The sequence below is a fragment of the Acomys minous genome (assembly GCF_964271855.1).
Source record: "Acomys minous genome assembly, chromosome: 13".
Classification (NCBI taxonomy): domain Eukaryota; kingdom Metazoa; phylum Chordata; class Mammalia; order Rodentia; family Muridae; genus Acomys; species Acomys minous.
Window position 1 is genome coordinate 43,008,495 of NC_140495.1, and position 14,254 is coordinate 43,022,748.

At 46.8% G+C, this 14,254-nt stretch overlaps 1 protein-coding gene across 3 annotated transcripts in view; it reads left to right on the plus strand.

Annotated features, from left to right (window-relative positions):
• Nucleotides 1-14,254, plus strand: part of LRRC1 (leucine rich repeat containing 1) — a 131,914-nt gene that overhangs the window by 18,048 nt on the left and 99,612 nt on the right. Inside the window, exon 1 of one of the 3 annotated variants that reach the window (XM_084752103.1) lies at nt 7,437-7,527. The exons of the other annotated variants lie outside the window; for them this stretch is intronic. The gene's annotated coding sequence lies outside the window, so the exon portion shown is untranslated. Of the gene's footprint in view, nt 1-7,436; nt 7,528-14,254 lie in introns of those variants that run through there. 3 annotated transcript variants of the gene reach the window in all.

The following is a 14,254-nucleotide window of genomic DNA, read 5'->3' on the forward strand; positions in this document are numbered from 1 at the left end:
TTTTTTATTAACTTATTCACTTTATATCTCGATTGCAGCCCCTTCCTGCCTCTCTTTCCAGTCCCACTCTCCCTTTCTCTTCCCCATCCCCCCTATTCCTCAGAAAAGAGAAGCCCTCCTAACCCACCCCAGCTCATCCAGTTGCCTCAGAACTGAGTCCTCTTCCCCTGTGACAGCCTGGCAAGGCAGCCCCGCCAGGGGGAAGTGATCAAAAGGCAGACAACAGAGTCCATGTCGGAAACAGCCCCCGCTCTCCTTACTAGGTGATTCACGTGAGACCTGAGCTGCCCATCAGCTAACATCTGTGTAGGGGACCTAGGTCCTTGCATAGTCTTGCACTCGCTTTGTAGACCAGGCTGGCCTTGGACTCAGAGCCCACTCTGCCTCTGCCCCCTTAAGTGCTGGGATTACAGGTGTGCACCACCATGCCTGCACACCACTGAGTTCTTTAAAGAAATGCTCTCATGGCCCAGGTCCCATGATGTGATCCATTTCTCCTTATACCCTGGTGGTTCTTGATGGTACCAGAACATTGTAGTTTTAGTCAGGGTCCTCTGGGGCTATTGCTGATGACCCTTGGGGCCCCACTATGTGAAGCATTTTGGCGTGTAGGCCTTTGGTATTAAACACATGTTGGTTCGTGTCCTTTTTCTACTACCTAATGGCCATGTGATCTTGCCGAGTTCCCTAGCATTTTTGAGCCTCAGGTTTTTTTTTAGTTTTGTTTTGTTTTAATCCTTACAGTGAGAATGATGACTTCATCATGGGCATTGTGAGGAATGCAGTGAATATAAACAAAGCAAGCAGCTTTGTCCCACACATACTATATGATGCTAATTTACTGTTAGAAAGAAAGGATTCCTGTTCTGAGTTGCCGATGCGTTTGTCAGAGGGAGTGTAGACCACCCAGGACTATAAACCCTGCACGACAGTGTATTGCACACAGTCTATTGTATGAGGCATGTCGAGTTTGGGGCCGATGGCTCTCCTGAACACCGGTGGTAAAAAGTGTTGTCACTGAAAGTCACCAGTCTGTCAGGCTTCCCCTCATAGTTTCCTATGTGAGATCTACTATTCTTTCTTCTGCCTTATACTCTTTCTCCATCTGCTATGCGCGTGCGTGCACACACACACACACACACACACACACACACACTCTCACACATGGCAGGGAGAGCAAGAGAGCTGGAGGGAAGGAGAGAGCAAGCGAGGGAGAGCACATGCGCTGAGCTGTTGTTGTGCCTGAAGCTCAATTCGGGTCCCCTCTGTTCAGGGAATATGGTGACACTTATTTATAATACTGGCTTACCAAGGCGTAGGAACCGTATCTGGACAGCAACACTGGCCTCTCTTTGTGCCTATAGAGAAATTAAGGCCACCAACAGCCAGTGAGCAAACATTCCTAAGAAACTTTTTGCTCTGGGTAATATTATCTTGATCTTACTGGGAGACAGGTCACATATTAAAAGTATTTTATTTGAAGCTGTAGTGGCAGCTGACACTTTTAATCCCAGGAGTCAGGAGTCAGAGGCAGACAGTTCTCTGTGAGTTCAAGGCCTGTATGGTCTATAGAGTGAGTCCAAGACAGCCCAGGGCTCTGTTACACAGAGAAATCCTGTCTTTAAAAAAAAATTTATTTTTTTTCAATGCCAGCAGTGAAAGGTAATACCTGGCTTTGGCCCATGGTGCTGTGAAAACAGAATGAAGGGTTCTTCTGCTGGGAGAGATGCGTGTTTAGGCGACTGGGAGGGATGCGTGTTTAGTTGGCTGGGAGGGATGCGTGTTTAGCTGGCTGAGAGGGATGCGTGTTTAGCTGGCTGAGAGGGATGCGTGTTTAGCTGGGCCCAAGCACTGCTTAGCGGGCTTCAAGAGTGCTGCTGCGGTTAGTTCTCATGTTTCCTTTGCAGTGTTTGAAGAGGAATGACTCTGCTTTCTCCTCTTGCCTGTCATTTAAAGCTTTAACTGGAAGTCAGTTTCTATAATGGGAGCCTACAGAGGTGTGTCTGACATATTTACAGCGTTAGAAACCATTACGCATTACTCTTCAGTGTGCCCTTGGCAGTGCGCACTCACTGTGCGCTTCACACGTCGGTGACCTGAGCACGTTACTGTTGCTTGGTGTTTCCTAGTTCTTAACTTGGTGATAACACATCAGTATGGGGAACGTCCCGGACTTATTGTTAAGTCTTTGTTCAGTACCTGACAGAGTCGATTGTAGGAGCCTTTGAAGATTAGAATTGATTGTCCTGATGGCTCTCCCAAATGACTGGCTGTTGAATCTTATGCAACAGAAACACCTGGAGCACTCAGGCGGCAGAGGCAGGGGGATCGCTGTGAGTTCGAGGCAAGCCTGGTCTACAAAGTGAGTCTAGGACAGCCAGGGCTACACAGAGAAACCCTGTCTTGAAAAAACAACAAACAAAACAAACAAACCACTTGCATAAAGAAGAGTGATTTAACTGAAAATGGTAGGCCTGGTAACTACAGAAACCATTAGGAAGCCTTCTGGAGTCATTTATAGTTGCCAGAATCCTAACAGAGCTGCTGTAGTCACTGGCTCTGAATACGGCTTTACCACAGTAAGAATGTGTGAGGGGTGTGTCCCTTAGTCTACCTATTACATGTTTTCTAGGAAAATGTGTGTGTTAGCCAGCCTTCTGCTGCTGCTGTAACAGACACCTCAGGTGAGTTTCAAAGAGAAAAAGGGTTATTTTTGCCTCAGTTCAGAGGTGCAGTCCACAGCTGCTTGGTCCTGTTGCTTTAGGCCTCTATGGCAAGGTGTGTGACAATTGAACTTCTCATGATCAGGAGAAAAGGGAAAAGCCAGGGAGCTTGACTCTTCAGTTTCCCTCAAGAACATGTCCCCAGTGAGCACCCGCCCCCCACCCCCATGGGCCCCACACCTTCAGGATTTCACCGTCTCACATTATTGTCACGCACCAACGTTTGCAAGCTCTTCCAGATCTGGATTGTAGTACTTGGTAAACTGCAGAGCCCATAGGAAGCTGTGCAGGACAGCTGGGGGGCGGAGGGAGGGAGGCAGGAGAGCTGGGGGAGGTGGAGGGAGGACACCTGGGGGGGTGGAGGGAGAACACTGGGGGGGGTGGAGGGAGGGAGGCAGGAGAGCTGGGGGTGGGTGGAGGGAAGGAGGGTAGGACAGGATGGACACCTGCTCTTGGCTCTTCTGTCTCCTTCCATCATGTCTTGTAGCTGCTTTCGTATATGCTGAACAGTCTGAATTCCTCTAAAAATCTAACTCCATCTCCTTGAAAAGACCTCTGAACATTCATTAAACGCTGAGAAAGTAGCCAGAATTTCAATTAGGGCTTTAAATGTTAAGCTAGGAAGCTTGGGTTGGTATTTTTAAAGGAGGGTTTTTGTTTTGTTTGCTCCCAATTATCGAAACTAGAGCAGGCGTGGTGGCACATTCCTTTAATCCCAGCACTTGGGAGGCAGAGGCGGGTGGATCTTTGTGAGTTCGAAGCCAGCTGGTCTACATAGTCAGTCCAGGACAGCCAAGGCTACATGGAGAAACCCTGTCTCAAAAAACCAAAACCAACCAAACAAAAAAAAAACAAAAGAGCCAATTATTGAAACTATATCAATGTAATTTTAGAAAATTGACAAATTCAGAAATGTTTAAAAAGGAAGAAAAAAAGACACCTTGAACCTCTACTTAAAAGAGTCCAGCCCTAGGAGACCGGCTGGTGCCTTGTCTGCTTACCCAGTAGGCAGCTGCTGAAGGAGCCTAGAGGTGTCCCTCCCTTGCCTGAGCACCGCACCTGCCACCTGGCACTCCCCAGCACACCACACCTGCTTACCTGGCATAGTGCAAGTCTCTTTCTTTATGGGACTCTGAGCTCCTTGCGGGGAGGAGCTTCACTGTGTGTTGATGGTAATGTTGGTACTGGAAACGGATTGACTTTACATCATCTAGTTGAATGCGGACAATGCTGTATATAGTCTGTACTTTCATTTTTCCCCTACAGTTTTTAAGGAGAATTTTATTTTTTTATTGAGTGATGTATAGCATAGAGACAGGAGTGTGTATGATGAATGGCAAGTGATCCCTTCCCCCCATTGTAAAGCCCAGGACAGACATCTGTAGGTTGGGGCATACCTTTCCGCAGATCATCTGTAGACACACAGATACGGCTACATTTGGTCTCTACGAAATTTGCCTGTGAAATGCAGGGCTGTGGTGGCCACTCGAAGGCCCTTCTGACGGGCCCAGCGTCCCGTCTCATCTCTGGTATTTGGCTGTAAATATGGTGAACGCCCCAAGATATATAGTGAAGGGTTTTGCCAGTTCACTTCTGTGGTGGCAAAAAAGCAACATACACCCAGAAAAAAAAAAGGAAATAAAGTGAGTGCATGTCTGTGAAATTGTTAGATAAATTGTGGCGTGGCTGTGGTGCAGTCTTCATAAAGAAGGGGTAGAGATCTCAAGATTACATAATAATCTCATTTTCACAGGCCGTGGAAAGCTTTCTGTGTGGCCGAGTGTATGTGCGCTAACAGGTGATGAAATAGGCATGAGGAATCCTAAGGAAGGGAGGGGCTAGGTAAAAATTGCTTTCACAATTAGAGTTTTTTCTTCTCTTTTAATGTGCTCTTGACTTTTTCCCAGAATAGACGTCAAGGTCATTGATGTTATTGCCAAATCTATTTCCTTTCACTTTTAGGAGATGGCAGTGGGTAGTTAAATCCCCATTTAATTTCATCTCACACACGCTTTTATCCTTTGCTGCATGAGTCACATAAGGCAGAGAATACAGACTCACGTAGGACGGCAAAACTCTTTGGTACAAAGAGTTTATCTTGACTTCAGGCTTCCAGGGAGGGCGGTGACCCCGTCAGTAGCCAAGGGTGTGGCCCGGTTGGAGGCTAGAACCCAGCTAGGATTGCACTGCAAGGGGGGTGGTCCGCACAGGAGCCATCATGTACCTCAAGTACAGTGCTGCGGGGTCAGAGGCAGCGAGGGCTGCACGGCACCTGGAGTGTCTCACTGGAAAGTGGCGGAGTGATACAGTGGGGAAAGTTAAAAATGGAAATGCATTTTGGGGAAAGACTTTTGGATGTCTTTTTCATTTTGCTTTTAAATATCTCCTTTGTTACGCACCTTACTTTTATCCTTCTTTTTGTGTTGTCTTTTTTTTTTTTTTTTTTTTTTTTGTATTTGTGCTCCCAGCAAGTAGAACTGTGAAGGAGGAAAAGAGAGATGTCATTCAAGGGGGGGCGGGCGTGGAAAATGCTTGAAAAATACAGCATTTCATTACTTCTATTCATATAAGTGCCTGTTGCAAACCTCTGGGGAGCTAAACTGCTGTTAGCGGAAACCTGAGTTATTTACTCCTAGATTGTGGAGGAGGGGACTTTGGACATAGGTAAAGGGGAAACTTCTCTTCTGTGGACCAAAGAGATGGAAAGCTGGATAGAGAGGAAAGGGGGTGAGGTGGGACTCTGCATGCGTCTGAAGCCGGAAGCACCCCAGCACCCCCAGATCCTGAGCCTTCCCATCCTGCCCACTAGAGTTTCCTTGTTGGCTGGCTTGTTAGATTATGCCCCCAGAGAGGTGTTGTATGTCACCACGTCCTTTTTCGATGCCATATGGCAAACAAAGTGAGATGTGGGCATCGGGCAGAACACCCATCACCTGAGAGGTCCTGTCATAAATGTAGCCCTAGAAGGTGCATGCCGTGGAACTGTCCTCAGGGCCCTTTAACATTCCCTCCTAGAAGGTGAGTGGCGGGGGAAGTCACTTCCCGCTTCTGCCCCCCACCTAGTTGTATTTAAACCTGTTCTGCAGCTCGTGGTCTCTTATGGGTGGGTCAGACCCTAGAGTCTCTAAAGCTGAGGTTCTCAACCTTCCTAACTAATGCTGTGACCCTTTAATACAGCTCCTCATCATGGTATGGTGACCCTTAACCATAAAATTATTTTTGTTGCTACTTTATAACTGTAATTTTGCTACTGTTATGAGTTGTAACATCTGTGTCTTCAAATGGTCTTAGTTGACCCAGTGGAAAGGTCCTTCGATTCCTGAAAGGGTCACGACCCACAGGTTGAGAACCACTGCTCTAGGAGGTGTGGGAGGTTGACTGGGGGTCGGACTTTAGTAATTCCTGTGTTTGTCCCAGAATAGTGGGGCTTTTTTTTGACGGTGTAGCTGCTGGAGGCTCATTGGCTCAGCAAACTGGAGTTGAACAGCACCATTCTGTTTGTGCTGGGGTCCTGTCTTGGCAGAGTAGGCGTTCTGTACAGCTCCTCAGGGGAAGAAGCGAAACATTGTGTGCATGACTGTTGGATTCCCGTTGAGTTTATAGTTTTAGTTAATATGAGTATTTCAGGCACGTGACTCTTGGGCTCAAATTATGCTCACGGTTAAAACCTTTCTGCAGCCTTTAGGCCAAGTCTCCACGACTGTACTGAACTTTAGGATTTTGGATCTCAGTGCAAAACTCTGCATTTCTCGAGGCTGAATCTGTTCTAATTAGATTAGCACATTAGTGTAAAACGTGATGGAGTCAGTTCTGATTTTATACAACATACCTGTCAGTCTCAAGGACCCTAAAGCTGGCAGCGATGAATGTGATGGGATGAAAGGAAAGTAGGAGCTGGAGCCTGCGTCCTGGTCCTGCGAGGCTCTTCACTAGCTGCATGCTCTCCCAAATGCTTCACCTTTTGAGCTCTTGTTTCTGTTCAATTTCCCTGGAATAAAACGGAGCGGCCTCTGCATCTCAGGCCCGGCACGCAGGCACGACAGACCAGTATGTTAGCCACCCTGCAGGCGCCTTTCCCTGGGCAGACACACTGCTTCCCAGAATACCAGCTGAAGCTCAGGTCTCCAGCTATGGAAAGCACTGCCCATCCCCTCAGTCCTCCCCCCCCCCCCCCGGGGGTCTTCTGACAGGCAGAAGAGCCTGCCAGTCAGCATTTGTCAAGTGGCTGTTGCTTGTCCAGCCAGTTTGATTTCCCACCCCTCATTTTATCCCTCAGCCCGAGTTTCTCTGTTTTGTCTAGAGTGCCATAAGGAAGGAGTTATTCATACATTACTGAATTGCAGGTGCTTCCTGGAAAGGTGTGAGACATTATTTGCTATAGTTGAAAAAGGAGCAGGCTGAAGCCACTTGTAGTAAAATGAGCAGGGAAAAAGAGCAAAGCAACGCACAAACCCAGCCAGCACTTAGGGTCACCGTGGGCACGGCTCACTTGTACCCTGTAGAGCCGGCAGCCACCTGGAGCCACATCTATCTGCATTCATCCTAGGGGAATTCGAGCTTGTTCTTTTATCATTTGAAAAGGACACACAAGAACCAGCCACCCAGCGTTCTCTGAACAGTTGAAAGCAAACATTGCTTCCTTTACTCCATGCTTGTTACAGCGTGCAGCGTTGGCTCACCCTGGCCTTTCTCTGCAGAGCGGCGTTTGTACATCACTTGACCGCCCTGTGGGTTCCGTGTCTGCCTTGGATCCCTAGTGACCTGACTCACTCGCTCTGCTTGTTCTCCAAGGACGAAGCCACAGGTGACTTTCCTGGGCCCTCCCGTAGGCATTTTGCTTTTAATAGCTACTTCTTCCATAAAATGTAAATTGTAGCTTATGGCTGCTCTAGACAAATATAATTCAGGGTTAGTTCATTATTATATATTCGTTGTTACTCAGTGTTTTTTCACTTTTGATATTAAAGAAATTAGAACATTTTTTGAGGCCGCCCTTCCCTCCCAAATACCGGGTCTCGGTTGTCTGGCTCAGGGACTTAGCAGCATGAGTTATGATGATGCTTTCTCTGCTTTGTGTCTTATTTATTCAGAAAATATTTTGTAGTCTTGATTATGTGAGTATTTTTTCCTCCTCTTCCCCCTCTCCATCCTCTCTTTTCTATGCTGAGATAAGGCGTTTTGTCCCTCTGGCTGACATGGAATTCACTAGGTAGTTCTTCATGTCTGTGAACTTGTGGCTATTCTCCTGCCTCAGCCCTTGGAGGACTGGGATGGTAGGCATGCATCACCACACCTGGCCTTGCTTCTTCTTAATACGTTACTTCTCCCGCCATTCCAGGGCATTGTTCTGTGTAGACGCTGGAGCTGCCGCACCAGTAGACGGTGCTAAGGGGCGTGTTAGCAGATACATTGTGCAGTTGGAATTGGAAGGAAGTGACAATTAGCTAGTGTTTTTCTTTAACACTTGACTTTTCTTTCATCCTTTCTTCACTTATTTTTATTATTATTATTTTTTTAAATGTGCACTGGTGTTTTGTCTGCATGCATGTCTGTGTGAGAATGCTTGATCTTGAATTTATAGTCAGTTGTGAGCTGCCATGTGGGCGATAGGACTTGAACCTGGGTCCTCTGGATGAACAGTCTGTTCTCTTAACCACTGAGCCATCTCTCCAGCCCCTTCACTTTTGTTTGTTTTGTTTGTTTTTTGAGACAGTGTTTCTCTGTGTAGCTTGGCTGTCCTGGACTCGCTTTGTAGACCAGGCTGGCCTCAAACTCACAGCGATCCACCTGCCTCTACCTCCGGAATGCTGGGATTAAAGGCGTGCGCCACCATGTCCAGCCACTTATTATTATTATTTTTTTAAATGTGAGATTAATTGATTTTTACTTTTTTAAGAGGGGCCAGTAAAGAGTATTTCAGTGCTGGTTTTGAAATAAAGTTGGTCAAAGAGAATGTCATTACCACACCGGTCATGTGTCAAGAGGCCATCTCTCTCTGTTCCTAACCGCTTTGCATTTCCAGGTGTTCTGAGAACTGCTAAAGGGTCAGGTGGCCGGTATGGAGTATAGATCTGCGGCGATAAGGACATAGCAATGGAGTGAAAGTGCAGAGGAGCTGAGGGAGGGTCTAGGCACAGCAAAGGCTGACATGCCCAGGAGAGCAAGGAGCATGCTTTAAACTTGACCTTTCACTCTTCAGACAAACGGGCAGCTCTAAAATAAAGGTCCACAAGAAGCCTGAGAGACACTCAGTGACGTGCACATCCCACGTGGAGGGAGAGGGAAGGGGGCGATGCCTCCGTGTATTCTGTTAGAGTTGTTGTGCTCTGACCCAGGAGGGCATCTCTGCTGTTCTGAGAACCAGGAAAGTTGTTGGCATTCCCATTGCCTTCACAAGCCAGGGCAGAACAAGCAGTGAAAACATGTGTTGCTAATGGTTGATGGGGAGGGCGAGCTTCCAGGCTCAGATTGTCACTGGACAGGAGGCCAGTTCCTCAGAGACTCCTGGGCTGGGAAGTGCTTGGCTCACATTTAGCTCTGGTTCACGCAGGTTTAGCAGACAAATGGCCATCTCTACAATACTGGCAGAGTATCGTAACCTCACTGAATATAACTTAACTCTTGTTCTGTTCCCCCGACTCTGTCCCTGTGGATTATGCTCCTTGAGAGTGTGAGGGAGATGAGTTGCACAGAGGACTCATTCCCACTGAATTCCCGCAGACATTTAACCCGCATGCGTATTTTTGGGAGATGCAGGTATGTCCCATGAGCGAGGAAGGCTGAGCTCAGTTAGGTGCAAGCCTTCCCACGTGCTAGAAAGGGCCAGAGGAACAGACTGCCATCCCGATTCTCCCAGAATAGCCATCACAGGTACCCATGCCCTGGCTACCTTTGACTGACGTCTTGACACAGCCTAGAGCCATCTGAGAGGAGGAATTACCTAGGTAGGATTGGCCTGTGGTAGAGTATCTGGAGTGCTGATTATTAATTGGTGCAGGAGAGCAGTACCATCCCTAGGCAGGTAGTCCCGGCCTGTAAGAAGCCAGCTAAACACGAGCCACATTGCAGTGTTTCTCCATGCCGTGCTTCACTGGTATGGGCGAGTTTTTTGTCTGTCTTCCTGTCAGTGATGATTGCTCCCCGAGCGTTGTAAACAGAACAGAGCCTCACTAGGTTGCTTTTGGGCTGGGGTGTTGTCATAGCAACAGAAAGGAGCCTAGGACAGATTCTGCTCGATTAAATCTCTATTGCTGTGACGGAACACTGACCAAAAGCAACCTAGGAGAGGAAAGGGTTTATCCCCCCCCCCACCCCCATGTTTCCAGCTCACAGTCTATCACTGAAGGAAGTCAGCAGGATCTCAAGACTGTGTCAGGTTGACAATCAGGGCTAAGCAGGACAACACCCAAGTGACTTGGGTGCATTTCCAAAGCCTAGCCCTGAGAACGGATTGCATATTTCAAAGAGGTCTATGAATTCAGCCAGCACATTTGTAGATGACGATGTTGGGTACCCTGTAGGCTTTTCATTTCTTTCTGTTCTTGCTGTGATTCAGGCTTAGTGCTGGCTCCAGCCTGCCTGTGTCTGAGGCAGCTGAGGTACCCACCACATATCAGCAGGCAGCTGATCCCACATAATACTGTCCTCCGTGAAGCATTTTTTTAAAAAGTTTAATGTAAGTATCAGCATGGAAAAATTTGGTAAGAAATCAATTATATTTCTTCATCTAAGAATTGTCTGCATCACTGTGAGTGGTGGTACATACCTGTAGTTTCTGAAGAAAGAAGATTATAAATTTGGTCTTTCTTCTTTCTTACAGTCCTCAAGAAAATTTCTATGATTTTGCCACTTACCTGACTATTGCTTCCTTCATGCTCTTTTTCATTTACCAGGGGTTATTCCATACCTCGTGCTGTGCTTGGATTTTGTAATATGACCCCAGATAATCTATAGATTTCCTTGTTGCTTCCTGTAAATGCTGTATTTATATGTTAGTCAGTTGTAGGCCAAAGTGCATCTCATCCAGTCTTACGGTAAATTACCTTGGCAAAATTTGAATATGAGGCTGAAAATATGCCTAGACATGGAACATAGAGAGCTGTAGGGTCATTAAGGAACTTTCTAGATCGGTTGCATGTCTGATTCTACAGTTCTTTTAGAAAACTATATCAAGTTATCATCCAGCCCACACTTGCATAGACCTCACTGCATTCCCAGACTCTGCCACATTACACACACACACACACACACACACACACACACCACATACACTTACTTGTTTTCATATATTTACTGTCTTGGTGTTGGACCATATCAAGCAAGTCTAATTCTTTTCTCACGTAGGTCTTTAGATACTCAGAGCCATGGCTGGACATGCAGTTAGTTATTTGACTCCCATGAGCCCCTTCATGGGGCATGACCAAGTTCATCACTAGACTTGTAGTCTGATTGCTCTTTTCTGTGTTCCTGTATCCTATGCGTTCCTCATTGTTGCCTGTTAAGCACACACGGGGACAGAGCATGGCATTGTCCCTTAGAGTTTGTCCATCATGGCCTTGACCATAAAACGGAAGTAGACCAGACTCTGGATATAGTGCTGTATGCGTCTTTGCAAATCTGAGGTTCTGGAAAGTGACCAGTTTAGAAAATTTGGCTGCCCTACTTAAAAATGTAATTTATCTTGAATGCTAGTTTGGGCGGCCTTAGCTCAAGAAGCCTGGACATCACATTGGCTCTCTCTGAGGTGTCTGGTAAACTCTACTGCTACTGCGTTTAAAATTAACCTTGGAAATCGAGACCTCGAGGCTTGGGCCTGTAGTGACAATAACTGGGAGAGACTGAGGCAGGAAGATGACAACTTTGAGGCCCACCTGGGTTGTGAAATTAGTTCAAAGCCAGCTTCAAGAGACAGTGTAAAAAAAAAAAAAAAGAGGTCTTGGGATATAGTCTGGTGATAAAATGCTTTTCTGATATGGGTGGAGTCCTGTGTTCTGTAAGCTGACAAAATAGAGGGCGAAAGAGAAAAACAAACCCAGAAATTGCTAGCAGGCCCTTGGCACAGAACATGGGGAAATCATCAAAGCATAGGTGTGCTTTCTGTTGCTGGAGGCAGCAGTGATAGTGACTTCAGAAAAACCAATATTGCACTGAGGACGTGGCTCGGTGGGAAAGCTGCTGTTCAGACATGAAGACCTGTGTTTGAATCCCTGTTGAAAGTCTGACATGGTAGCGTGGATTGGAGCTTCTGCACCTGAGTAGCAGAGAGAGGGGAAGCAGAGGTGTCCGATCCTGGGGGGCTCCCTGGCCAGCCGTTCTAGTGAAACATCAAGTGGTGTAGGTTCCACGAAAGAGCCTTTCTCAAAAACTACGGTGGTGAGTGATAGAGGAAGACTTTTAGTGTGCATCTCTGAACACACTTAGGGACACATACGTGTGCAGACACAAACATGAAGAAAAGGAATCTTGAGCTGGGCGTGGTGGCGCACACCTTTAATCCTAGCACTCAGGAGGCAGAGGCAGGTGGATCGCTGTGGGTTTGAGGCCAGCCTGGTCTACAATGTGAGTCCAGGACAGTCAAGGATACACGGAGAAACTCTGTCTCGAAAAAACAAAACAAAAACAAACAAACAAACAAAAAAAAAAAGAAAAGAAAAGGAATCTTAGTTAAAATAAAATTAGTCGTATTGTTCTGGCATACAGAATCAGGGTTGGTGTGGAGTGAGTTCCTTCCTATGTGGGGAAGGATGCTCTGCTCACCATTTCAGCCTCGATGTCCCCTCCGTCCCCTCCCCAGCTAGTTTCCACATCCACACAACCAGAGTCTCTGAGGCTTGGCTCTTCCTTCATGGAGTCAACTGCAGCCTAGCACCCACCGCAGACCTCCAGAATCAAGCTCTGATAGTAGGGCCTAGGGGCCTCCTGATAACACAGGTGGGGGATGTTATCTCCTTGGAGAACTACAGACTGGAGTATTTTTACTGTCCAGTTCTGAAATTAGGGTTTTATATCCACTTTAGATAAATGCAAGTGTTGTAATAACTGAGGTTATTACTTCTCGCTCCTTATGCACCACACATTTTCTCTTGGGGACTGTGTTGTCACTGCTGTAGTGAATCCGTACTTTAACCTGTTCACCAGTCCCCTGGGCTCAGGTCTCAGAAGGTTCAGCTGGCTGCCCCTCATGTGATTCGAAGAAGCAGCCATGCCTTCAAGGAAGTAATTTAACTAAGTGCGATTGTTGATCTTTATTGTCAGCCTGGCTAGATCTGGAGTGCCCTGGGAAACAGCTCTGGCCTTGTTTGTGAGACTTTCAAGAAAGGTTTAGCCAAAGAGGAAAGATCTACTTGGCTGTGGGCACTCCACCCCATGGCTAGGGCTCTTGATGACGCCACCAAACAGAAAGGGCAAAGCAAGTGGCGTATCAGCTGTTCATCCCTCCTTCCTGACCGTGGGCGCTGTGTGCCCAGCTAGCTGCCTCGTGCACCTGCCACCAGGCCTTCCCTCTCTGTGATAGACTGTGCTCTCAATCCATGACTCAGAATATATACCATTCCGTCCTTAAATTGCTTTTGTTGGGTATCTTTTTTGTCCCCATAGCAATGAAAAAAGTAACTAACTTATATACCAAGTGTTTCCAAGATTTGCTGCCTCATGAGAGTTGACTGAGTAAGTTAGAGGCCCGATCTCAATGTCTTGGCTTCGGAACCATTAGTAGGTGGGCCCAAGGAACCATATGCCTAGTTAGTGTAACTATCCTGGGACATCAAGACTGGTAGACTTGACTCTTCTGGCACAAAGCTGCTCCTTTCCCTCATTTTTTCTGACCAGGGAGTGGGAATACATGTGAGCTAAGTCTTCTGAACAGGAACTTCAAAAGCATTTTAGTAGACAGCATCGCTCTACTTCATTGGACATGTGGGCATTGGACACCTATTGACAAGCAGAAGTGTGGTAGTATTCCGAGGCACACTATGACCTGTTTAGTTTACTCTTTATTTCAGCCGGGGGTTTGTCCAGCTGTTGAAAGAGCAGAGAGATAAGGAAACATCTTTTGCTCTGCCCAGACACTTGGCTGAGGCTTCAGAGAAGTGGTATTTGAAAAATGTAAGATGTAGTTGCTGGAGAAAAGGTATTAGGCACAAGAAAGTCATAACTGATGGCAATTGGCTCATCAGCGTGAACATAGGGCGCCAGACCTTGTGCGTTTGGGAACTGAAGTTAGAAATTGCCGACAGGACAGAACCATAGGACACTGGACTCTCAGCAGAAGCTGGTGTGAGGTGTGGCTCTGGCATTTCACATCTGCCAATCAGTTGTGTAGTAACCAGTGCTTGATAAGCTCTTAAAACCCACTAACGCTAGTGATGTCGTAGCACGTACCAGGGTTCTTTGAGTTTCTACCTCGTCCTGTAATGAATGGTCAGCCAGTGGAAAGCTCTGAAAGACATGTTTATATTGTGTTGGGGGCAGATGGAGTTCAGCGGGCCTACTTGAAGATGCAGTCACACTTTATAGGGTTCCTGAGCATATAG